The 26,516-nt window shown below is 42.5% G+C and overlaps 1 protein-coding gene and 1 non-coding gene across 2 annotated transcripts in view; one reads left to right on the top strand and one right to left on the bottom strand.

The window, feature by feature from the left end:
* The window catches only part of ADGRG2 (adhesion G protein-coupled receptor G2), a 114,423-nt gene extending 88,065 nt beyond the window's left edge, over positions 1-26,358 (bottom strand). The window contains exons 1-2 of the mRNA XM_027775477.1: positions 26,289-26,358; positions 8,680-8,724 (exon numbers count right to left, since the gene is read on the bottom strand). The gene's annotated coding sequence lies outside the window, so the exon portion shown is untranslated. The remainder of the gene's footprint in view (positions 1-8,679; positions 8,725-26,288) is intronic.
* LOC114009574 (small Cajal body-specific RNA 23) lies at positions 2,357-2,481 on the top strand. Its single transcript, XR_003550969.1, has one exon.
* Positions 26,359-26,516: the final 158 nt, after the last annotated feature.

Raw genomic sequence — 26,516 nt, forward strand, 5'->3', positions numbered from 1 at the left:
CTGTCTGGCAAGCGCAAGCGCCCTATAGCAAAAAACCTCTCAAAAAAAAAAAAAAAGATGACTGGATCCCACATGGCTGACTGTATAGTTTGAGTCCCAGATCTGGACATTTGGAAAACATCTGGGCACAAGTATGTGAGTGCCCAAAAGAGGAGAAGGAATTGTAGCATTGTCACTCCCCCCCCCAGGGGGTGCTTTCTCATTCTCTTTCTCTGTTTTTCTCCCCCTGGGGAGTGCTTTCCCTCTTTCTCTTTCTATCCGTCACTCTCCAGCAAGCACAGGTGCCCTACAGTAAATAACAATAATAATAACATAAATCGAAGATTCATTAAATGTAAATGGCCTAAGTGATTCCATTAAAAGACAAAGACTATCAGACCAGAAAAATATACAGACTCAAATTATATGCTATTTACAAGAACACAACTAGAAACTAGTGATACAGAAAGTTATAAAGTGAAAGGATGGGAAAGATATGCCAGGCCAACACTAATCAAAAGAAAATTAATGCTTATACTTACATCAAATTATACTTTAAAGCACAAAGCATTACAGTATATAAAATGACTCATTCATAAAAGATTCAGTTCAATAGGAAGTTTGAACAAATTTACATGTGAACACAATTAATGTAGCCTCAAAATAAACAAAGCAGTTTTGACAGAGTATAAGGGAAATATCAATAGAACAGATTCACAACCAGAGAGACAGTCACGCTTCTGCATCAGGAATTGGTAAAAATCAAATAAGAAAGTCATAAAGATATAGAACATTTGATTGATACATTTAATCAACCTGACTTAAATACCATATGTAGACTCCTCCACAAAATAATTGCAGAGTGCACATACTGGGAAGCCAAAAACGTTGTGACAAATTTTTCACTGAAAAATACATCATGACTTTTCCAACAATCCAATGAAATGTATATGAAAATGAACCAGATCATTAAGAAAGTTACAAAAACTTTTTACAAAATAGAAAAAAATGAAAGAAGTATGTTCACTGACCATAATACAATCAAGTTATAATAAGAAAAATTTATTATTTAACAAATTTTATTTTAGGTATTTTATTTTAAGTAATGCTTTTTGCTTTAGAGTATAATTTGATGTAAGTATAAACATTAATTTTAAATTTGTTATTTAACAAATAACTTATGGGTTAAAGAAGAAGTCATAATGTATATTACAATATATTTGGCCCAATTGATAATTAAAACTTACATACCAAAATGTGTGAAATACAGGGACCAGCAGGTGGTGTGGTGCTTAAGGGCTCTGGCCTCCCACACAGCCAACCACAGTTTGAGTCCCAGAACTGGTGGCTTGCTTTCTCACTTTCCTTCTCTCTCTCTCTCTCTCTCTCTCTCTCTCTCTCACACACACACACACACACACACACACACACACATACTCTGCCTCTCTCTGGTCAAATTAAAAGAAATAAATAAAGTTAAATAAAATAATTTTCTTAAATATGTGGAATACAGCTAGTGAGTAAAATTTATCTTTTAAATATACATATTAAAAAAGAGAAAGGCTTAACATTAACGAATTAAGCTTCTTCTCAAGAAGTTTAAAGAACAGCAAAATAAACTGAAAGAAGAAAGATAATTACAAAAATTAAAGGCCTAAACTAATCACACAGAAAAAAGGTACAAAATAACTAAGAAAGCCAAGGTCGTTTTTCATTTTCTTTAAAGTTTACTTATTAATAATAGAGCATGTGCATGCCAACTAGAGAGGGTTACCCAGAGTCTCCATACCACAGTTGACCAGGCTGGGGATCTGAACCCATGGTCAGTCATGTAGCTTCTAGAACTACAGTTCAGTATGCTAGTGACTGTGCAACCAAGGCTGGACTGAGACTGTTCTTTAAAAAGACAATCCTGTGAGGCCAGCAGTTGGCATGGTGGTTAAGCTGCTGGACTCCCACATAGCTAATTGCAGTTTGAGCCTCATACCTGAGGGCTTGCTTTCTCACTTTCTCTCTCTCTCTCTCTCTCTCTCTCTGTCTCTCTCTGGTCAGTGCACATTCCCTAAAGTAAATTAAAAATTAAATAAACAAAAAAATTTGCCTTAAGGCCCATGCACTTGTCAGAGAGCAAAAGACAGACAATGAGAGGGAAAGTAAGAAATCACTCCCTGGGGAGATGGCCACACCACAATCCCTTCTCCTCCATTCTCCTTCCAGGATCCTGGGCACACCTGCACCCATGTGCACCCATGCCTGGCATGAGTTTCAAGCCACCAGGTCCAGGATTCAACTGTTGTCAGCCATGTGGGAATCCAGCAACATAACCACTACACCATTTGCTGGTCCAATAAATATTTTTTAAATAAAAGACGATCCTGTGCTCACTGGGGCTCAGTCCATTCCATGTAGTCTGAACCTACCCTCTATAAGCAAGAGAAACAGGACTGGTTTGGGGGTGTCCTGTCTGACTGGACATGGGACACCACAGTTTACAATACAACAGGAAAAAAAATCATAATAAAAAATAATAGGCAAAATTAAGAGACAGAGAGCAAAGTGGAAGAGAGACAAGGGGAAGAGAAGAGGGAGAATGACTAAAAAAGCAATGTAACTGCAAACGCTATAAACAAAAAATCTTAGGGACAACTTTATTCAATAATTTTGACATAGAGATGGACAAATCCCTAGGAAAAAGCATAATTTGCCAAGAAGACATAGTAAACTTGAGTAAGTTGTATAGCTATTAAAATTCTCAAAAAGGGGCTAGCAGGTGGTATGGTGGTTAAGGAGCTAAAATCCCACATGGGCAACTTGTGGTTTGAATCCTGGACCCAATGGCTTGAAAATCTCACCAGGTACTTGTGCATATGTGCCCAAAATCCCAGGAGGAAAATGGAGGAGAAGGGATTGCGGTGTGACCATTCCCACTGGAAAGTGATTTCTCACTTTCCCTCTCACTGTCTCTGTATGTCTCTCTCTGGTGAGTGCATGGACCCTACGGCAAAAACCTTAAAAAGTAGCCAGGAGGAAGCATACCTGTTAAGGTACTGGAATCCCACATAGCTGTCCACAGTTTGAGTCCTGGACCCGGCAGCCTGAAACTCATACCAGGCACGAGTATGTGCATGTCCAAAATCCCGAGAGGAGAATGGAAGAGAAGGGATTGCAGTGTGGCCATCCCCCTGAGGGGTGATTTCTCACTTTCTCTCTCTCTCTCTCTCTGTCTCTGTCTCTCTGGGGAACACATACGCCTCTCAAAAATTTCTAAAAAAAACCCTGAAAAATTCTCAAAAAGGTTTCCACAAAATCTCCAGGCCCCAAAGATTTCACGAGTGATTCTATCAAATACTTAATGAACAAGAATTCCATTCTCTCAAAGACTCAAAGAAAAAGTACGTGTTAACACATTTTTATGAGGCTAGCATAATCCTGGGGCCAAAACCTGGCAAGGAAAGTTCTTGTCTGTAGGAGCAATCTCTAGATTTCGAATTTCTGCATTTTATATAAATAAAATGAAATGATTTCCAGATTCCTCTGGCACGCTCACAGAAATATCTAAGCAGCAATTTCTCGTAAATTGAGGTAACTTAAATATATATAGACAAAAAGAATCATTTTGAATTTCAGCAACAACATTTTTTGAGGATAAGGTCACTAAGTAAAGCCAGCATTGCTGTAATAAGGGAAACAACATCCCTATGCCAAAACGCCATGTCCTAAAGGCCACAGAAACTGGGTTAACTGGTAAGCGTTGAATGTGAACTCTGAGACACTGGCTTTGTGTATGATTTGTCATAGCATGACATCAAGTCAATGCTGAACTGCACGGCCCACTGCAATACAAAGGTTTCACATCTCTAAAAGCAAATGAAGGAAAATGATTTGTTTGGTTTTTACAGCGCAAGATTCTTTTAGATTTTTGCCATAAGGTGCATGCACTCACCGAAGAGAGAGAGGGAAAGTGAGAAATCACCCCCAACTGGGGATGGCCATGCTGCAATTCCTTTTCTTTCATTCTCCTCCTGGGATTTTGGGCATGCACACACATGCGCCTGGAGTGATTTTTAAAGCCTCCAGGTCTGAGACTCAAACTGCAGCTGGCCATGTGGGAGTCCAGCACCTTAACCACCAGGCCACCTGCTGGTCCTACGCGGGCAAATGATTAATAAGCATTACGTCTAATGCGGAAAAAAAAAGATTTACTTAATAAAAGAAGTGAATCAATATCAGATGTGTAAGATTAGTGATAAATTATGTGCTGGACTCCCACATGGCTGACCACAGTCAGTCCCAGACCTGACAGCTTGCTTTCTCATTTTCTGTCTCTCTCTCTTGTCAAATTAAAAAAAAATAACAATAATGGGACCAGCAGTTGGCATAATGGCTATGTCACTGGACTTCTATATAGTCGACCGCAGTTCAAGCCCCAGTGGCTTAAACCCTCGCCGGGCACATGTGCGTGCATGCCCAGGGTCCCGAGAGAATGGAGGAGAAAGGATTGCAGTGTGGCCATTCCCCCCAGGGGTGATTTCTTGCTTTCTCTCTCTGTCTTTCTGGTGAGTGTACATGCCCTATAGCAAAAACCTCTCCTAAATAAATAAATAAATAACAATAAAGAAGAAAAATAATTCTTTTGAAAAAACTAAATAAATTATGCAAATAAACACATACTCACAAAATTTTGTGGGAGGCGTGGCTCTTTGGTTGCCTTGCTCACACCCAAATTTCTCCACTCCCCTACCTGTAATCTACCATTCTCTCGATTATCCATGTGTTAATTGTCCTCCCTCTGCTCTTCAGGCTTTTGTCCCTATGCACATAGCGAGAAGGTTCAGCACGTACATATGAGCAGATTAGCACAGGGTTCAGGATCATGCAGGGTAGAGCCATCTAGCTGCCTGCCTTCGAATCCAAGCTCCACTTACAGTGTAACCTTGACTGTCCCTTAACCTCTCTGGACCTTAAATTTTTCATCTGTAAAAATGGGGGTAAGGATAAGGCCTATTTCGTAGGGTTCTGCAGGGATCAAAGGAGGTAATACATTGAAAGTATCAGTACCATCAAGAAGTGTTAGCTGTGATTACAGGCATAATTGGAAGACAAGTTTACAGTATACTCCAATGCTAAATGTAAACAGATTTTAAAAATATTTTCGGCATTCATTCATCTATGGGGTCATCAGAAAAGTCATGATACATTTTTGCATAGAAAAAGATGTCATGACTTTTTTTTTAAAGATTAATTAATTTATTTAATTCACTCTATTTGTTATTACTATCTTTTAATTTGGCCAGAGAGAAAGGGGAAGCAAGAAAGCAAGCTGCCAGGTCCAGGACTTGAACCACAGTCAACCATGTGGGAATCCAGCACCTTTAACCACCATGCCACCTGGCGGCCCCACATCATGACTTTTCCAACAGTGCAATAGTTTACAAGTATCTATGAAGGTTCTATCACATTCAAGGTATTATGCTAGGGGCTCGAGAGACTGTAATAAACAAGATAGATATCCTTCCTGCCCTTGAGCACTTATAGCCACTAGTTAGATTCATTGCTCATCGGTATGGTCACAGAAATAGTGACTTTAAAAATAAATAAATAACCAACCTATGGCCGAGTCACAGCCACATACATAGTAGGGGTGCTGCTGCATGATGCTGGAGGTCATAAGGGAAGGCTCCAGGTTCGTGTCCTGGGTATGCCTGAACATATCAAGAAAAAACCTGTGATCCGAGTTGGCTGCAGGGCTGGGGTGAAGATTGTGGCATGGAGAACCTATCGAGGTTGCATGTCTTTCTTTCTCCCTCCCTCCTTCTCTTTCTCTTTCTCTCTATCTCTCCCCCCCTCCCTCCCTCAGGAAATAAACTTCTAGGGACCGGCAGGCAGCATGGTGGTTAAAGGCGCTGGGAAAGAAACTTCTAAAAACTCTTTAGAAACTAAAACAAACTTGACACTTTCTCTTGGACTAGCAGGTGGCATGGAGGTTGAGGCTCTGGATTCCACATAGCCAACTCTGTGACTTGAGTCCTGGACCTAGAGGCTTGAGGATCACGCCAGGCACATGTGCGTGTGTGCCCGAAGTCCTGAGAGAATGGAGAAGAAGCGATTGTGGTGTGGCTATGCCTTCTGGGGGGTGATTTCTCTCTCTCTCTCTCCCTGTCTCTCTCTCTCTGTCTCTTTCCAGTGAGCGCATGTACCCTATAGCAAAACACATACACACACACACACACACACACACACACACACATGCACACACACGTACACACACACTTTCTCTTCATGGTCCATGAAACTCAACTTGGCCTAGAAGCAAAAACGAGGCACCAGAACACAGTATTCTCTTCCACATAAGCTTGGTCTCCACCTCTACGCCCATAGCAGGCATTCAAAAAAGTTTTTTGTAGACAAGCTTGCACATAAGTCATCCTCTATTGGGGGGGGGGGGGGGATAGAGGGGGTGTGGAGTTGTCCTTAGGCAGTTTTATGTGTTAGTTCTATTTAGTCAGTGCCAAGTGCTACCCCTTCCCAGAAAAGGAGTAGGGACCCAGAGGTTCGGTCCCTGGCTGCCTTTGTTGGCAAGGTTTTTTTCCTGTTGTTACTATGACAAGACCGCTTTGGAAGAGCTGCTTTTAGGGATTATCTTTTGAGCACCCCCAAGTGCAGAACAGGGTTCTGTTTCTCCTCAAAGCCCCACAGCCAAGATCATAGGAAAAGGGCCCTATTTTCCTGCTGCTTCACAGTTCAGAACATGTACTGAATGGAATGTATTTTTAAGAGAATAAAGTCTATTTTTTTTGTATCTTAAAGACTGGGAGGGCTAGGAAGGTAGCCTTCAAATAAACTGTTATTGCATTACAGGCCCCCTTGCTGGGGGTGTCAGCCTGTCGGTCCACACCTACTTGCTCAGGCAGGTGCTTTGGTCTCACCCCTGCTCCTTGGAGTCTAGGTGCAGCAGCTTCTACATTCCTGCCCCAAGCACGGGACCAAGGAGGCCAGGACCTGTCGCTGGAGACCAGGGCACAGCGATGAGCGGCAGCTCAGGGCTCCTGGGTGCATATGTATAGTTGAAGCTGCCTGTCTGCATGTATCCTCTGGCTGTAATGCTCCCTGCTGGCTCTACAGCACAGTATGTAACCAATAAAGCTCCCTAGTTTCCACATGAAAAAAAAAAAAGATTTTTTTAATTGATTTGTTCCAAAATCTGTTGCTGCAAAATAGTTCAAGAAGATGTAGACAGAAAAAGGAAAGTCTCCTTAAAAGCACCCTTGAGATGCTGATCTTCCCAGGGGGGATGCGAGATGCAGGCAGGGATGAGCAGAAGCACACGGCTTCTAACATTCGGTAGATTGGATTAGACAGGAAGTGAGGTACTAGGAAAAGCCAATTCTACCCTCCCACAAAACCACCACCAATACTCTGGGCCCTTCCTGGCTTTTGTCATCACACCATGCTAATACTAGCATCAAGTCCTAGCTTGGCCATTTACTAGTTGTATGACTGGTCAAGTGTTTTAACCTTATTTATAACAATCATTTACTATTCTTTAAAACAATAACTATAGGTGTTATATATAGTGTAAATTATAAGAGTGTAATTCTAATGTATATTAAGTATAATAAATATTTTTATTGTTGGGCCAGCAGGAAGCATGGTGGTTAAAGGTGCCAGATTCCCACATGGCTAACAGCGGTTCAAGTCCCAGACCAGGCGGCTTGCTTTCTCGCTTTCCCTTTCACTCTGTCTCTGGTCAAATTAAAGAAATGATAATAATAAATGGAATTAAATAAACAAATAATTCTTTAAAAATATGAATTTTATTGTTTACCAGATTTCTATTATTTATCAATGAAATCCCAGAAATAACCACTATTTATGAATTCCAAAAGTAATAGGAAGCATAGGTCACCCTGTGGCCTAGTGGCTAAGGGGACCTGGATTCCACATGGCCAACCACAGTTCAAGTTCTGGCCCTGGCAGCTTGAAAAGCACACTGGGTTTGTGTGTGGGTCCCAAATCCCAACAGAGGTTAGCAAAATGGAGAAAAAGGGATTGTGGTGTGACCGCACCCCACTGAGAGGTGCCCACTCCCTCTCCTCTCTCCTTTTCTCTCTGGTAAGCACATGCATCTCTGGCAGTTTAAGGAAAAAACGTATGAGTGAGTTATGGCATCAGAGTTTCTATCTAGAAGAGGCTCGGGAGCAGGAATCTAGTTGGGAGGAGCCTTTGAAAGTTCCATGTTCCTAACACTTCAGGTAACAGAGAGAACATTTCAACGATCCATTTCAAGACATGACAAGAGCTGCTAGAGCTAGAAAAACACATAGAGGGAGAAGAAAGGAGAAAACAATGAAACAAAATCCCCAAGAATTCTACGTAAATGAGCGTTCTTCTTCCCCAGCTTTTATGGTACCATGTAATTTCAAAATCTTTATCCATTCCTGCAAGTCTTTTCAATAACAACTGGGTTACCAAAAAGAAATGGGTCAACAATAGAATCCCTAAGGAAAAGAAAATGTCGGAAGAAAAGAGAGCTTCAAGTGGGAACGAGGAGTTAAAAACAAAACAAAAAATCAAAAAGAATAAAGTTGTTACAGGGATGGGGCTTTGAAATTAAGGGATAGGGGTGGAATTATGAAAGAAATAAACCAACCAAACATGTTCATCATGTCTACATTATCATATAGAAATAGCCTTACTCACCTGGTGGAAAGTTCAGAAAGAAAGGTGGAGAAATTCTGCACACATCTGAAAATGAAAAAGAGAACATTAAGTCAATGGAAAGTGGGCCTCCTTGGCACTGTAAGGCTTCAATACTGCAGTCAGCCCATCCTCAGAGGCCCTCTAGACCCCTGCAGCACATCAAGCATTGAACTTGGAAGTGAAGTTGGGAAAAAAAAAAAAGAGGATGTAAATCCTGCTTTCAAGGAACTTAGAAACTGGAAGAATAAGCTCAAAGCCAGTTTGGGGCTGACCTTGTTAACATGTCAGTAGCATGCACTGCTGCTTAGAACAGGCTGCATTGACAGCATCGTACGGTCTTTGGACGGGACCAGATGTGGGTTAGGATGGGTCCTTTTAGAGATCATGCCTGGTTAGCTATCTCTGTGTATTCGAGATTTGACTTTCCTAGAACCCAAATTCCTTGATAGCTATGATGGAGTCATTTATGTCTCTTGTGGCCCCAAAGTCAGAGGCAGAATTCTTTCTGCACAGAGGGGCTGAGTAAATGACTCTTGTGTACCAAGTGTGGTTCAGAAGGGCAAGGGGAAGGCAGGGACACTGGCAATGACATAGGTAAGGGAAAGCCCAGACGCATGCTGGGTAAAGGAGTTTCCCACCCATCTGCCCACTCAAGGCAGAGAGTATTATTGCCAACTAACTTGTATTTTAGAATATTCTATCATGCTTTACTTCAAAACCAATACACTGGTCCAGCTATTAGCTTGAAAATGACAGTAACTTCACATAATGGTATCTTCTTATGTGAAATAGAGAACAATGGCTTTCAAATCAAGATCTGAGAGAGTAAATCATCTATAGGGTTATCTTGGAACCAACTGACCTACCCCTGGTTTCTGTCAACAGTCTGTGATGACAAGTTCAATGCTCAAGGAGAAATTCCACATATGAATTCAAAAAAAGAAGAGTCATTAAATTTCTACTGATAATATGTTCTTTAAGAGAAATAAAAAAGAATAGTTCTTAATAAATCAAAGCCCTATATGACAGAAAAATGTCATGAAACAATGTTTAAAGAAGACAAAAATGAAGGCCAACCGTGTCATCCTGTCCGAGCATGAACAAATCACAAACACATGTCCCAATGCCCAATGTGGAATTAACAACTGAAAACTATTACCATAATCAAACAAGAAACAAATCGATTGTGACTTGAGTACGGAAAGAATTTCATTTGACATTTGTAAAAATGAGGATTTTCTACATCGGGATTTCAGATAATATTTTGATGAAATTCTACAACTGAAGCACACTGGCTCTTCCAAAACCTTATTGATGACCACAAGAAAGCACACTTAATGGTTCCTGGTAATCCAGTTTATTAATGAACAACAGGAGGCTCTCTTTGCTCCTTTGGAACACTTTCAGGTAGAAAAGTAGGGCAAGCAACAAAGACATTTGTTTTTCCCAGTACATGCAAAAATTAAAAAGCCTAATAATATCGGGAACCAGCAGTTAGTGTAATGGCTATGTCGATGAACTCCCACGTAGTCGACCACGGTTCGCGTCCCGGACCCGGTGGCTTAAAACACACCAGGCGCTTGTGCATGCGTGCCCAAGATCCCGAGAGGAGAATGGAGGAGAAGGGATTACGGCATGACCATCCCCCCTGAGAGGTGATTTCTAGCTTTTTGTCTGTCTCTCTCTGTCTGTCTGGCGAGCGCACGTGCCCTATAGCAAAAACCTCTCAAAAATAAAAAAAAGCCTAATAATATCTAAAGCTGGGGAATATGTGGAAAAATAAACCTGCATACACCATTGGTGGAAATGTACATTTTGAGTGAGCAGTTTAGCTATATCTTGAAATGTGTTCAGTATGTACAACTTTAGATGAATAAATTCGAAATCTAGAGATTGCCCCTACAGACATATTGACATATCCACATGTCATTGCAGCTTTGTGTGAGGCAGAGGAAAGCCGAAGTATCCATCAGCATATGAACAGTTGAATAAAGGATGGGACATTTGCATGATAAAATATTATGCAGTGCTCGAAAATGAAGTTGGTTTAGATATACTGACATATAGAGACTGTCAGTACCTATCAGTTAGGCGGGAACAAAAAACAAGTTTCTTAACAAAGCTAAATATGCGTAGGCTTCTGTGCAAGGTCTTCAAAAAGTTTACAAAAAAATGCATATTATGGAAAAAAAACTCTGCATGGATTTCCTCTTTATTTGGCACCAAAAAACTTCATACCTTCATTCCATTTCCCATGAACTTTCTGAGCAAATGAATAAAAAAAAAAAAAAAAAAAAAAAAAAAAAAAAAAAAAAAAAAAAAAAAAAAAAAAAAAAAAAAAAAAAAAAAAAAAAAGCCTAGAAGGAAATCCACCACGTCTCCACAAATAGAGGAGTGTGATGGGAAAGGATGAAGCCAAACGCAGGCACGGATTCAGGTGCTACAATGCAGTTACGTCTATTTCTTCTACCGAAGAGAAGCAGAACAGACAGAAAGCCAAACAGAGCTGCTCGCTGAGGCTCAGGGAGAGCCCACCTGGGAGGGACAGCCCTCACTTGCTCAGCTGAACGTCACACTAACCCAAGTAGAAAAGCCCAACTGAGAGCACAAAGACCTCTGGTCTCAGAGCCAAGAAGCCAGCTACCCAGCTGGGAAGCAGGAACTCACTGGAGCACGCTGTGGAAAAGAATGGCAAAAGCAATGATGTGAAAATGCCTGATGGACGCAGAGGCCTCAACAGAATTAAAGAATGCCCTATCCTTCAGCTGCTGGACCTCCTCTTCCCCTACCCCATGCCCCCATGACCATCGCACACCCACCAGCCTTTCTCTCCTAGAGAAGCTAAACAGGAAGCAGGATCCGATCCGCACCAGCACTTCAGTAACAAAACATAGGGACTGCCAATGTTTGGGGTTCTTACATCATTGAAAGGAAAGGGCAAGTCACAAAAGGAACCATATCAACTTATGTAAGACATGGCACGGAACAGAGAAGTTTCTCCGAGAACAGCAAATTCACCAATCGCTAGGATTAACTGAAACCTCCCACAGTTGCAGACTGCCCCAAACCATGACATCAGGGAGGCTGGGAATGCTTCCAACTTCCTCTATTTATCAAGCTGGCTAGAACCCAGGGCAAAACCAACGTGACCCCCACCCCACGAAAAAAAGAAAAGAAAAAGACAAAGAAGAATAAAGGGGGGGGGACCCCAAGCAGACTTCACAAGTGGTTTGGATGGGAAGGAAACAATCTCCGGGTGTACTCAGAGCCCTGCTTCAGTGCAGAGGCAGCTCTCTCTCGGTGAGGCTGTGTCAAAGAATCAGAGCCTGCGCATCTGAGCATAATCAGAAGGGCAGTGGGGTAAGTGCACAGGTAACAGCCGCCCCAGGTTATTGTCCCACTGCCCTGGGGGTAATATGACACTAGCCCAAGGACCAACCAAAACAAAACCAAACTCAGCTGTGACATGCAGCCCCCTGGAGGGCTCAGTGCTTCTTTTAGAAAATAATGATTAATTACTGACCCAGACTGAGGGGCAGACTGGCTCGAAGCTCCTGGCAAAGACACTGACACCATGGAAGAAAGTACTCGAGGACAAAGAGGCCTTGATAAATTAGGAATAGGGCCAGAAATAAGCAAAGACAAGTTTCTCTACACTAGCAGAAAAAACAAATTGCAAAAATAGAGGTGATGGTGAAGGTGGGGCTTGTGGGCAGATGCAGATCAAGGATATGCAGGTTCTTGGCTTTAGAGTGCTATAGATACTGCCATCAAGCAACAGACAGTGATTCTAGAACCTTCTGGTAACCCCATTACTGATCAGATTCTGCCTAATAGGACTCTGACCTCCCTACACTAGCTTATTCAGTTCTGGATGCCGCCATTCAAGAGGAGTTAAATTGTGAGACGGCTCTGGAAACCTCAAGATAATTCATTCAACAAACATTTACCCAATGCTTACTATGTGTCAAAAAAAGACCCAGAGCCAGTCTGTATAACTGTGCAGGTTCTACCTTGCACAGGATCTGTGGCCAAGGGGACCAAGCGGAGCCTGAATCCAGAGCACCAGGCTTTCTGGAGGAGCCATATGAACCAGCTGTGACAATAACAGGGGCACCAAGAAAGGGTACCTAGCCCGCTGTGGGAAAATGGATCTAGGGAAGTGTCCTCAAGGAGGTTAACAGGCAGGCTGCAGCCTAACAGATGCACAACTCTCTTTACATGAAGAAATGAGAAAAAGCACTCCAGAGAGGAATTGGCTTAAACTGAGACCCAGACCTAGAAACCTTAAGCAGGAAGAATGTCCTGGTATCCTTCAGTATTAAATTGTAGAAGTGACTAAAAGAGCTTTTGAAATGCTTCCTAGCCCGGCCTGGTGGTGTGATTGCCAGCAGACTGAACTGCAGTGCTGGAAGCCACAAGGCCGACGGTGGGTTTGGATCCCTGGCCCAGCGCACCAGAAACATGCCAGGCACGCACACATGTGCTCAAGATCCTGAGGAGCTAGAGGGCTGGTGAATGTCGTTCTAACCCAAGTAGTAGTGGGAGGGGGCAGCGGTCATGACAAGACCCCGCTGAGGGTGCTTCTGTCTCTCTCTCATGAGTGCACACACATGCTATACAAATGGAATAAAATTTGTTTAAAAAAAAAAACACTTTAAAAATATTTAAATGAAAATGCTTTCTATCACATCTCAAAAGATAACCTCTTAGTCTGGAGACCACATGCTAAGGTGGAATGAAGTAGGCCAGAAGTAGTGGCTGCTGGACCTTTTGCGACCGTAAGCCCCATTCTATTTTTCTGCAGCACTGAGAGCTTTCTTTTCTCTCCAAACCCCCTCCAGTCTTTGCTTCCTCTTCTCCTACACTCCTTCATCTTAGTTTTTCTCTCTTCTTTCCATCACCTTATGGAGCTTGATGTTTGCCAAGTATATTCCAGCAGCTAGAATGTTGCTGGCTGCCTCTGCCCAGAACTGGAGAAGAGAGTATTAAAGATCACAGGAGACAGCCACCTTCAAATGACTCCCTGACCAGTTGCCCCACCAAAATGGCAGAACTGAAGGTATCTGAAAATAGGCCATGATTTCCGTAGGGTACACAAAATTGCTACCTTAAAAATAAATGCACAGGGCCAGCAGGTAACGTGGTGATCAAGATTCAGGACTCCCATATGGCCAACTACAGTTCAAAGCCCAGACCCCTCAGCCTGAAAATCACACCAGGCACAAGTGTGTACATGCCCAAAATCCTAAGAGACTAGGAGAAGGGACTGAAGCATGGCCACACACACACACACACACACACACACACACACTGGGGGAGAGAGATTTCTCACTTTTCCTCTCTCTGTCTCTCTCTCTCCAGCAAACACACGTGCTTGGCGGCAAATTAAAAAAAAAAAGGTAAATGCGCATGCAAGAATTTACCAATTCTTTCACAAAACATTAATTTAGTATTTCAGAAAAAGAACACTTTATTGCTCGATTTTTGTTTAAACGAAGTCTTACATTAAGCGGTATTTATACAAAGCTAGCCTGAGGTGAACTTTCTACTATTTATATGAAAGAATTTCACCAGAAAATTGAACTTAGATAACAACAGCAATCCTACATCAATCCCAATTACTACAACTGACATTTTCTAACACCTCTCTTTTCACTGGGTAGCAACAGCCATTGGTATCTTTAGACCATATTTCAATACCATATTTTTGATAATAAGAGAAAATATGAGTTTTAAAAATGTCATGGCGGGCTGGTAGGTGGCATGGTGGTTCAGAGCGCTGGACTCCCACATGGCCGACCATGGTTTGAGTCCCAGACCTGGCGGCTTGCTTTCTCACCTTCTCTCTCTCTCTCTCATTCTGGCCCATTCTGGTCAAATTTAAATACATAAGTAAATAAAGTTCCAATTTAAATAAATAAAGTTAAATAAAATAATTATTAAAAAATGTCATGAGAAATGCATATTAGGGAAGAATTATAAATGGATTTCAACTTTTTTGCACCAAAATAAAGTCACTTTAATTCCATTTTCCATGACTTTTTTTTCCTTTCCTGTTTTTGTTTTGTTTTGTTTTGTTTTGTTTTGTTTGTTCGTTTATTTGCCAGAGGGCACATATGCTTGCTGGAAAGAAACAGAGAAAGAGAGAGGAAGTGAGAAAAGCCCCTTCCATGGAGAATGGTCAAAGGGTCTCAATCCCTTCTCCTTTCTCTTCTTTTGGGATTTTGAGCAAGCATGTGCATGCACCTGGTGTTCCTCAAGTTGCTGGGTCCAGGTCTCAAACTGTGTAACTGGCCATTTGGGATCAGCAACCTTTATCACATCGCTGGCTGACCCTTCATGGACGTTAAAAAGTCCCCTCACACAACCAAAAGATACAAAAGTAAGGAAAAACCAAACAATTCTACACACAGAATGGGTCCCACCAAATAACTAAGAAAACTACACTTAGAAATTTTTTTCTTGTTTAGTGAGTCTTTGTTTTTTATTTGACACTTAGGCTAAAAATTAAGGCTGCTGCATTGAAATTTTTCTCTTTCTAAATACATTTGCCACTTGGGATGTACTAAACACATAAGTGCTCCTTGGTTCAATTCCCTGGAGTAAAAGATGAGGAAATTCTTGCCCATAAAGTTTTTATTGTTCCCACTGGACATGAGTAAGAAGCTACATTAGTATCCAGTCCTATTTGACAGATAAGCTGTGAAAGATAGGAACTTGGTGATTAATATCATTTTTTAAATTCAACATGAAGGCCTTACACCCAAACTCAAGATTGCTGTGTCTCTGACAACTCTGCCAGCAAAAGAAATTCTTAGCTCTTTTCTTCTTTGGGTGCTAACAAACTCACTATAAATTCTACCTATCCCAGTATACCTATTCATTCTCAATGTGATTTTGTCCGTCTCTCCTACAAAAAGGTGGAGTCTGCTTATTAATTTTTTTTCTGGAGAGTTTTGTTTTTTTTTCTTTTTTTCACTATAGGGTGCGTGAGCTCACCAGAGAGACAGAGAGAGACAGAGAGACAGAAAGTGAGAAAAAATCCCCCCCCAGGGGTGATGGCCACGCCGCAATCCCTTCTCCTCCATTCTCCTCTCAGGATCTTGGGCACGCATGCACACACGCCTGGCGTGCGTTTAAGCCACCAGGTCCAGGACTCAAACCATGGTCGACTACATGGGAGTCCAGCGACATAGCCATTACGCTAACTGCTGGTCCTGGGAGTCTGCTTCTTCATCCCTTGAATGTCAGCTGGCCTCATCATTGGCTTTGCCCAATGAAACATTAGCAAATGTAATGAAATCAGAAGCTTACAAAGTGCTTGAGCAGGGTATTTCCTCTTTCTTGCTGCTCTTGGAACCTCAAGGCACTGTGACTGCAGCTGCCTACAGATGCTTGAGTGATCCCAACCGAGACCAGCACAATGACCATCCAGATGAACCCAGCCAAGATCACCAACTCTAAAATTGTGAATTAATCCATTGTTGTTGCTTCAAACTGCTCAGTTTTGGGGTATTTTGTCACACAACAAAAGCTAACTGATATACCTTTCTTTCTTTCCTTCCTCCTCATTTCTTTCTTTTGTCTCTATCCTTACTTCCTTGCTTTCATTATTTACTCTCCCCACTTCATGCTTTTTTCTTCTTCCTCTACGAGTAGCACAGGAACGCACCTAAAAGCCCCTATGTGTAAGATGCTTGGCTGGGCTCATTCTAATTCAAAGCCTGCCTCATTTTATTCTAAACTACTTCCTCTGGGACCCACATGAGCATATTCTGCAGATCTTGCATGGTCTGTGGGTCCCGCTCAGAGTGATTCAGCAACACGCTTCCAGGGATCAGCATGCTACAGGGTGGACTCATGGCACAATTTGCAGCACATCACTGGGTATTTGCTAGTCATAATCTCTCTGGGAGAATTATTTACCACTGTGATCTGTTGTGTTCTATCCCTCCTTTCTACCCATTACTCCTAGCCACTGGAGGGAAAGTACAATAAGAAAATGGGCCTTCAAGCCAAATACCCAAGGATTAAGAGGCATAGCCTAAGACTCGCTCCTCACATGACTGTCCAGGTTAAGAGAGCAGAAAAGATATTTATATCTACAGGAAACAACGCATTGTGAGTGGTAAAATGCTTAGGTTTCCATTTGTTTACTATGTGAATAAAATAAAATCAATAGGCTTATCTTGCTAATGACATCAAACCTCTCACTATAACTCAGAAGCCAGATGAAGGTCATTTCTTAAAATGCTTTTCTTTCCTCTTCCACATTTATAGTCTGTACTTCTCATTCCAATTTATTTTTTTCTCCTGAATAATGTTTTTTCAGGCATTTTAAAAGCTTACTTTTCCCTGGTGTCTTGGAACTTGCCATTTGCATGTGGCTACAACATTAATGTTTTTAAAGGTCAAATTAGATGTCAGGCTTGGATAAATGTTCATTATTCTCTTCATGATGTCTAAATGGGACCATTTCTCCCTTAGGATTCCCTAGAGAAGTTCTCTTCTTCTCTAGGTGCATATATCAATATATTTCAAAGCTGACCACCAACATGGCAGGTGGACAGAGGTTTGAATGGTTTCTATCAACTAATATAAATGGAAAGTATACCTTCAGAAACACATTTCCGAGGTTGATCTTGATTTCTCCAAGTGGCTTTCTGAAAGAAGAGAAGACTTGAATGCCTCAAACATCTTCTAATATATCTTTGCCCATGTTCCTAAGCTGTCTACAGAACCTCCCTGTTGAAAAAGAATTACTTTTCCTCCTTCTCGTCTGTTCTTAATAGTAATAATCCCTTCCATTTGTGCAGTGATTTGTGGTAGGCAAATTGTTTTTGTATTTGTGATCCCATTTGATGACCTACAAATGTTTATAGAGTTTTCACAAGGCAAATTCCTCTATCTGTACTAGGGACAGGGATGCACTGGAAAAAAATATAAGTTCAGCCTCCAGGAAGCTTATTGTCTAGTGGGGAAATAAAGACGGACATAAAGATCAACATCATGAAATGCAGTACTGCCGCTGTGATAAAGTTAAGACAGCACTCAATTATTTTGAATCTTCCTCTTTTTCTGAACTCAAATTTGCATTATATCTTAGTAGATGCATGTGTATGTAAGTTGTATGTGTGTGTAACAGAAACAACAGACCACAAATCCCATCTGGTAGGATGTGGCCCGTGGACAGTAATTTGCCCTGCTCTACACCAGTGAGGAAGTGGTTACAGTATTCAAGGTGAGATACAATAACAGCTTAGATGAAGGCAGGGTAGAGGTGATGAGCTATGAGCATATTTGAGAGGTATTTGGGAGAAAAAATGAACAGGACTTGGGTTGGGGTTGGATATTAAGAACAAGAGCATGGGGTCAGTAGGTGGCATGGTGGTTAAGGTTCTGGATATTCCCATATGGCTGACCATAGTTCAAGTCCCAGATCTGGTGGCTTGCTTTATTGTTCTCTCTCTCTCTCTCTCTGTGTGTGTGTGTGTGTGTGTGTGTGTGTGTGTGTGTGAATGAAAGTAAATATATGAATGTATATATAAACAAAATTAAATAAATAATTCTAAAAAAAAAAAAAAGAGTAAGAGCATGGCAGGCACTACCTAGAGTTCATCTGAGGCAGTGAGGCTCAGAGTTAGTAAGTGGACAGGTGTGCATTAGAACTGGGGGATCTGACTTTTCTGCCCCTGATCCAGCATGTCTGTCCACCAGAGCTACCATCCCTCCATCAGCACCCATTCGAGCCCCCGCCATTGTTTGAGCATTCCACTGTTGCTAGGTTACAAGTACATGAAATGTCTCCTCAAAATGCCTTTGTCTTCATAGTCATGTACCATCTCTATAGAGTTAACTTCACTTACCAGGCCCAACCTCACTGATGTGGAACAAATTGAAAATAAGTCAGGCATCAACAGCAAAAAAATTAGTGTAATAGACAATCAGTCAATGCATAATTTGATGGGGCACAGAATACAACTGGGAGTTCAGGAAGGGGGCGAATTGGAATTAACTAGACCAAATAGCTTTGAAAACGCAAGCTCAGGGGTCAGGTGGTGTGGTGGTTAAGGTGCTGAACTACCACATGGCCGAGCTCAGTTCAAGTCCCAGACCTAGTGGCTTGCTTTCTCACCTTCTCTCTCTCTCTCTTTCTCTATCCTTCTCTGGTCAAATTAAAATAAACAAATAAATGAAGTTAAATAAAAAAAAATTATTAAAAAAAAAAAAAAAGACGAGCTTCAAGTCAGGTGTCTGGAGAGGATGCAGAGGGTCAACTTGAAGAGGAAAATCTCTTCCCATGTCCTCAGACCTCACCATCACCACCACCCACACTTCACACCCACCCTCTTAGTACCTTAAAATTCTGTCCTTGCCCCTGTCCACAGTGACTGCACAAACCCATCATGAGCCAGGACCTAGTCCAGGATCTCCCTGGCAAGTTATGAAAAGAATTTCACACTGGCCATGTCTTAGAAACTTTAGTTTCACTCCCATTTTGAGATGTTGCTTGTGCCATTAAAACTAAGAGACGACAACCAAGACTGCAAAAAACAAAATGGCACTTTGTATTCCCCTCCCCTGAAGACCGAGGAGAGGAACCAGAAAACAGACAACTAGGTCATAGCCTTCACATTTGTATTATCAAACAGCAAACACAGTTCATTGGTGCCCAAATTTAGAAAAGGGGATCATGTTTTATTCTGAAATCTTATCTATGAAGAGGAAACGTGACAGTCCTTACAGGAAGCAAAGATTTTCATTGCAACTAGTCCTTCACTGAAGCTTCTCAGGGGTTGGCCAAGCTCAGTGCCTCCACTTCTGTCTTCCTAGCCTTTCCTGAACTGATTTAAACCAGGCTTTGGTACTACTCTTTTTTTTGGCGAGGTTTTTGCTATCGGGCACATGCACTCGCCAGAAAGGCAGAGACAGATAGACATAAAGTGAGAAATCACCCCCCAAGAGGGGAGATGGCCACACCGCAATCCCTTCTCCTCCATTCCCCTCTCGGGATCTTGGGCACGCACGCACACGCGCCCGGCGTGAGTTTAAGCCAGTGGGTCTGGGACTTGAACTGTGGTTAACTACATGGGAGTCCAGCGACATAGCCATTACACCAACTGCTGGTCCCCCCACCCCACCTTTTTTTTTTTTTAAAGACAGATTTGTGCCACAGGGCACGTGCACTTGCCAGAAAGATAGAAGCAGAAAGCAAGAAATCACCACCCCCCCAGGGGAGATGGCCACACCACAGTCCCTTCTCCTCCATTCTGCTCTCAGGTTCTTGGGAATGCATGCACATGTGCCTGGAGTGAGTTTTAAACTGCCGGGTTCGCTACTCAAACTGTGGTTGACCATATGGAAGTCCAGCAACGTAACCATTACACCATCTGCTGGTCCCTGCACTACTCTTATCAAGGTCACCAGGACATCCACCTTAGCACACCTAGCAGTCACTTCTCCATCTTCAGCTTCCTCCTTCTCTCAGTAGTCTTAGTAGATCACATCGTCTGCAGGAAGTTGTGGCTTTTAATCAAGACTCTTCTAAATGGAAGTCAGACCATGTTTGCACAAGGAAAGGAAAAAGGTGTATGTTGTAGGAAGGCAAGAAACGTCTCCGGTCACCACCTAAGCCTGGAAGAGTGGTGTTATAAAACGTGCTCATAGTCATAAGAATGTTATTCTGGGGACCACCCGGGGGGAGGGGGCATTTCTCACTTTCTGTTTCTCTCTTTCTGGCCAGTGCACGCACCCTATAGCCAAAACCTCTCCAAAATTTAAAAAAAAAAAAAAAAAGAATGTTATTCTGAGGAGCCAAAGATGAGACTGGTGTGGTTGGGGAGGTGGAAGGCAGAGGAACATATTCTATATCAGAGCGTCTGAAGGAGATGAGATGATGATCTAGAAAGCTTGTTAAAGCTTGTCTGGAACAGGACTCTTCCTCTTCTCCTGCCCTAAAAGTCCTTTTAAATTTTGACTAATATCTAAAAGACCAGCTCTGAAGTCTTGTTTCTTTGGTAAGGCATTGCACCCAAGAAAAAATTCAGATTTCAAGTAATGTGGCCATGAACAGATGAGTATGACTTGATTAATGGGTCAGCTTTGATGGTAAGTAGGGACACAGCAGGCCTGATTGACTGGGAAAACCCAATGGCATCTGGCCTGGTCCACACAGGCACATTAAGATGGGAGGGCCTGCTGTTAGCTCTGAGAAAGCAGAGGAGGAGGGTCAGTTGGGAGGAGGATAAAGATGGCAGGAAGATAAGGAAGAGGCTCCCAAAAAAGGGCTTTGCCTAGCTTATAGGTTTGCTCAGCTGGGCCTTAGAAACCAGAAGTCAACATCATCCAATCAGCTCTCTTATAGCCAGAAAAATCTTCCAGCTACTGGCTGCCCCTCACCCTGTTTTACTTTTTTCCCTCCTTTATCAGGTTGTTATCCCTTAAAACATCAACACTACCTGCTCCTTTCGCTTACAATGCCTTCAAATGACTCTACGTGGCTCCACCGGAAGTGGAGTTATTTTTGAAGACTGGATGGTGTCAAGTCGGGTGGGGAAAGCCAGAACGGGAAGCCTCCGTTGGTGGAAACTCCTCTATCACCAGGGAACTTGGCCCCAGCACCAAGCCCTGGCCTCACACCAGAGCAAGGCCATCCATTTTCTTTTTCTTTTTTTAGTACTATCCTCTTTGACCCACCCACGGCTGAGATTTTTCAGTGTGTTTTTCCAAGAGACCTGGCAAACAACAACTTGACAGGTTCAATACTTTTCATTGACAGTCTGAATGGAGACCTGTGAAGACTGCAAAACTGGACACAAACAGTCCATAAAAATCCTACCTCCCACAGGCGTCTGGACACTGCCTCTTCCCAAATAACCCTCCAGCACTGATGCAGTATGGGTGGCTTTGCAGCACTTTTTAAAGTGATTTTTTCCAAAACTGGGGTGTTCCAAGCAGTGTGGGCGTATTATTTTTTCCCTTGCAGTAACCCCTAGGTATTTTGAGAAAACGAGAGCAGACTGCATGAGTCCAGTTACTACCAAAGCTGATCACTTGCCACCAGACCCCAAAATCTCCATGAACCGTGAGATTCACTGGGTCTTCCTGTTAACGGCCTGAAGCTCACTTTAATATTTTGCAGGGAAGGCAGTGTGATATTTGTGTACACCAGTTAGCGTACGCTTGAACTCTACAAGTGCTCAGCAAACTTTTCAGCAGAAAGGCCCCTTTCTGGAAGCAGATCTTACAAGTCCTTCTGCCACCCAGACTGACCAACAAGCCACACTTTGCTAAGCAGCGTATGGAATGCCAAAAACATTTCATTGGCAAAACTAGTGACTCATTAATTAGAAGACGAATAGAATGCTGAGGAAAAAAATAAAAACATTATTTCTCTCAGAGCTGACAGGTGGCATGGTGGTTACTGCGCTAGACTCCCACATGGCTGACCATGGTTCGAGTCCCGGACCTGGAGGCTTGCTTGCTCTCTCTCTCTCTCTCTCTCTCTCTCTCTGGAAATATTAAAATAATAATAAAGTTAAAATAATTCTTTAAAAAATTATTTATCTCATCTGAAGTATAACAGACATGTATGTTAGTCTCAGAAACAGATACAAAAAGTTTTACAGCAAGGCCAGTCCCATAGCATAGTGGTTAAGCACTATGTGGAGGAATTCAGATCTCTGGCCAACAGCAGTTCAAATCTCAGCCCCAATGGCTTGGAAAACATGCCAGGTGCATGTATGAGCCCAAAATCCTGATGGGATGGAGAAGTAGAGGAAAGAGGATTGAGGAGTGACTACACTCCATTGGGGGTGCTTTCTCTTTTTTTTCTCTCTCTCTCTCTGGCAAGCACACATGCCCCCAGCAAAAAATCTGACTGAATATAAAATCGAATATTTCAGTTGATCCCCCAGTAAAGTGTGGGGTTAAAGGAAACAAACCAAAATGGGAAAGTCAAATGACAGCTAGTGAAGTTCTCAGGAATGAATATTCAGTAGCCTCCCCAAGAACTGTCCACAGATACTAACCATAGGATAGAAAGAGTGCTATACCCGCTCATCAAGCAAATGGCAGAGCATTTAAGGAGGTGTAAGCCTCCGTGTTTGAATTCTGTTTCTGCCATTTGCTGCCTCTAAAACCTTGGGAAAGTAATTCAATCTCTCTGTGCCTCCGTTTCCTGACCTACAAAATAGAGACAGTACCAATAGTTTTTGTCTTACAGTTGTTGGGACATATACATGGGTCAATACATGTAAAACACATTAAAAATAAATAAATCCCTGACCCATAGCAAGTGCTCAATAAGTAGTAACGATCAGGGGCCAGTAGTTGGCATGATGGTTAAGATGGACTCCCACATAGTTGACTGTGGTTCGAGTCCCAGACCTGGTAGTCTGTTCCTCTCTGTCTCTCTCTGGTGAAGTTCTATGGAACATCTTAAAAATAAATAAATAATAATAATAAAAATAGTAATGATCAGTACTGTAGTTAGAAATAAGTTGAAAACAGCATTTGATATGAAAATGATTCTGCCCAAATAAAGATTTAATATGCTCATGCAAGTAAAAACAAGTATATGATAACTCCAAGTATCTGTTTTTAAAACTCATTTTCCAGAAGTATTATAAGCTGCCTTTGGTTATTCTACAGTGATAATGCCAAATTATTGATAAAATTGTCAAATCTTTTTCACATATAAACTATGGCAAGAAAAAGGGAGGTGCAAAGAGATCTTTTCACTGAGTCAGGATAATAAAGGCCAATATTTCATTTTAGCCTGTCACAAGGTGCAGGATAAAGCAGTCACTGATATTTACTGCCTCTGTACCTCAGATTCTTACCCATGAAATAGGGATAATCAGAAGATCAGTGTCCCAAAATTCTTGAGGAGTAGCGAGTCAGTCAGCACTGGCAATGAGCTCAGCATAGGCTCCGGCTCACAGTGGCTGCTTGAACACATTAGCCATCAGGCTTAGAGCATCGTTAACCACCAGGTGTGCCAGGCACTCTGCTAACTGCTCCTTGGCTGTAGGGAATCTGACTGTATTTCTCTAGTAGAGACTGATCTGCCCTGGGCCACCTCCCCTTCCTGCACTCCTACCTTCTCAGCCATCCCATCATGCCTTCCCTCATGGTGCCCATCTCTATTTCCTCCTTATCAGAACTGCTCCCAGGAAGTAACCGATATCCCATACTTGACCACTTAGTGTGAAGGTCCCACTGAGCTACTGATCACCTGCTTGGGGGCAGCAGGTGGCATGGTGCTTAAGGCACTGGACTCCCACATGGCCAGCTGCACAGTTTGAGCCCCAGACCCAGCAGCTTGAAAATCAAGCTAGGCATGTGTGCTTGCATGCCCAGAATCCTGAGAGAAGAATGAAGGAGAAGGGACTGTGGCATGGCCATCCTCCCTGGGGGGTGGGGTTATTTTTCACTTTCCCTCTTTCTGTCTCTCTCTGGAGAGCCCATGTGCCCTATGGTGGGTGGGGGTGGGGGAGAAAGAAAGAGAGGGAAAAGAAAAGAAAGAAAAGAAACAAAGAAAGGAAGGAAGGAAGGAAGAAAAAAGGTATCTGCTCTTTAAATCATCTTGACCAGTTGAATTAATAACTTGGTGAGTGGAATGTGGAGTCTGGGGGAGGAAGTGGGGATACTATTGGAGGGACAGGGGCTACCTTGTAGGATTCGTTCCCTTACAGCCAAGGGCCTTACACAAGGGTACACCCTGGCCCCAGTGGCAGGACACCCCCACTGCATGGTGAGAGAGTGTTCTGCTGTACTTGGGCACCTCCCCGTTCAACAAATATTTCTTGAGTAAACACCATGTGCCAGGCACTCCGTGGGGTTCTAGGAGCACACTGGTGAACAAGACAGATACAACTGTGCCCTTCTGGAACATCCACACACCAGTGGGGCATTCGAACAAAATTATAAATGAACAAATCAAGGAAAACAATAGCAAGTAGAAAAGAGCGCTGTAAAGCAAACCCATGAGGGACAGGATTTTAGTCCTGGAGGAAGCAATGATACAGAGAGCAACATGCTCAATATTACAAAGAAAGTCAGGGCCAGCAGGTGGCATGGTGGTTAAGGGCGCTGGATTCCCACATGGCCAACTACAATTCGAGTCCCGGACCTGGCAGCTTGCTGGCTCGCTCGCTCTCTCTCTCTCTCTCTTCCTCTCTGGTCAAATTAAAATAAATAAAGTTAAATAAAATAATTCTTTAAAAAATATATTACAAAGAAAGTCTGCCAATAAAAAGAATGTCGCACATGATTGTTTCTATTACGGTGCTCCTTTTGGCAGGAGTCAGGCGACCGTTGTGCCAACGTGCCAGAAAACCATAACTCCAAGTGGGAGAACACTCCTTTTCGCTCAGTTGCTTGTCTACATTCTTCGCTTTACTTCCAGAGATGGGGTGAGGCTAGACCACTGCCTTCCTATTTTTTCCCAATCCAGTTTAGGAGGAAAATTTTCATTTTAATGGAATCAAAATGGTAAAACTTAGAGAACATAGTACATCGTCATTTTTTGTAAGCTGTTTAATTAAAGTTATATGTGAGAGCCAGCAAGCAGTGTGGTAGTTAAGGTATGGCCGAGTGCATTTTGAGTCCCAGACCTGACGGCTTGCTTTCTCACTTTCCCTCTCTCTCTATCTCTCTGTGGCCAAATTAAAATAAATGAATACATAAAATTAAAATAAGTACTTCTTTTAAAAAATTGAATAAACGTATTTGTGCTTAGACTAGACAATGCATTTCCTCTAAAGCTGGGGTAAAATGGCTTTCTTCTGGATATGCCAATCCTAGGGGGAAATGGTCTTATGGGTAGATGTATCTGTTTCACCTTACTCTTCCATACTTTTCAAAATTTTAATGAAAAAGATACATTCTTTTTTAAAATAGAAAAATAGAGCTAGACATGTGTGCACCTGTAATCCCAGCTACTTAGGAGGATCATAAGTTCAAAGTCAGCCTGAGCAACACAGCAAGGCCCTGTCTCTAAGAACAAAATAAAACATCTGAACAGGCTTATAATAAGCATAGAATACTTTGGGGGGGGGTTCCTATCCCAACAACAGCAAAACAAAGCTACACGGCAAACATTATTAGTAGCGCAGTAAAACCTATACGTTTAGCAAGGAGTATTGAGTGGAAATATAAAGCAGAGAAGTGGATACGAGGTGTGTCAGGAAGGGTTGGCAAATTTTACAGAGGTGAAGTTGGAAAGTAACATGAGAAGATGACAGCTGAGCAAAAAGTGGCTGAGGGAGGTCAGAGAGTGAGGCAGGAGGCTCACTGGGAGACAGGTATGACAGGCACCGCAGAGTAGAAGAATCCTCCATCAGCTGGGAATCAGCTGGGCCTTAATGGAACCAAGCAATGGGTCAGAACATGCAGTGATGGGCCGGCGTGGCGCGGACAAGACAAGACTGCCGAGCTCTAGAACATGCTTACTAGTCGGCGTGATTTTAACTGCTTCGGTCCTATTAACACAGCCTCTGCCACAACCCTAGCTAATGTATGCATTGAATCAAATCTTATCAAATTGGGAGATTAGGCTGGAAAAAGTACAGTTTTTAGGAAGGCAACATGGTGGTACGCACCTGTAATCCTAGCAACTTGGGGAAGCTCTCACAAACTCAAGGCTGGCGTGAGCAACAGAGATCCTGTCTGAAAAAGAGCCAGGTGGGGGGACCAGCAGTTAGCATAATGGCTATGTCACTGGACTCACATGTAGTAGATCTCAGTTCGAGTCCCGGACCCGGTGACTTAAAATCACGCTGGGCGTGTGTGTGTGTGTGTGTGTATGTGGATGTGTGTGGGTGTGTATG

The sequence above is a fragment of the Tupaia chinensis genome, unplaced genomic scaffold, assembly GCF_000334495.1.
Source record: "Tupaia chinensis unplaced genomic scaffold, TupChi_1.0 Scaffold000567_1, whole genome shotgun sequence".
NCBI lineage: Eukaryota > Metazoa > Chordata > Mammalia > Scandentia > Tupaiidae > Tupaia > Tupaia belangeri.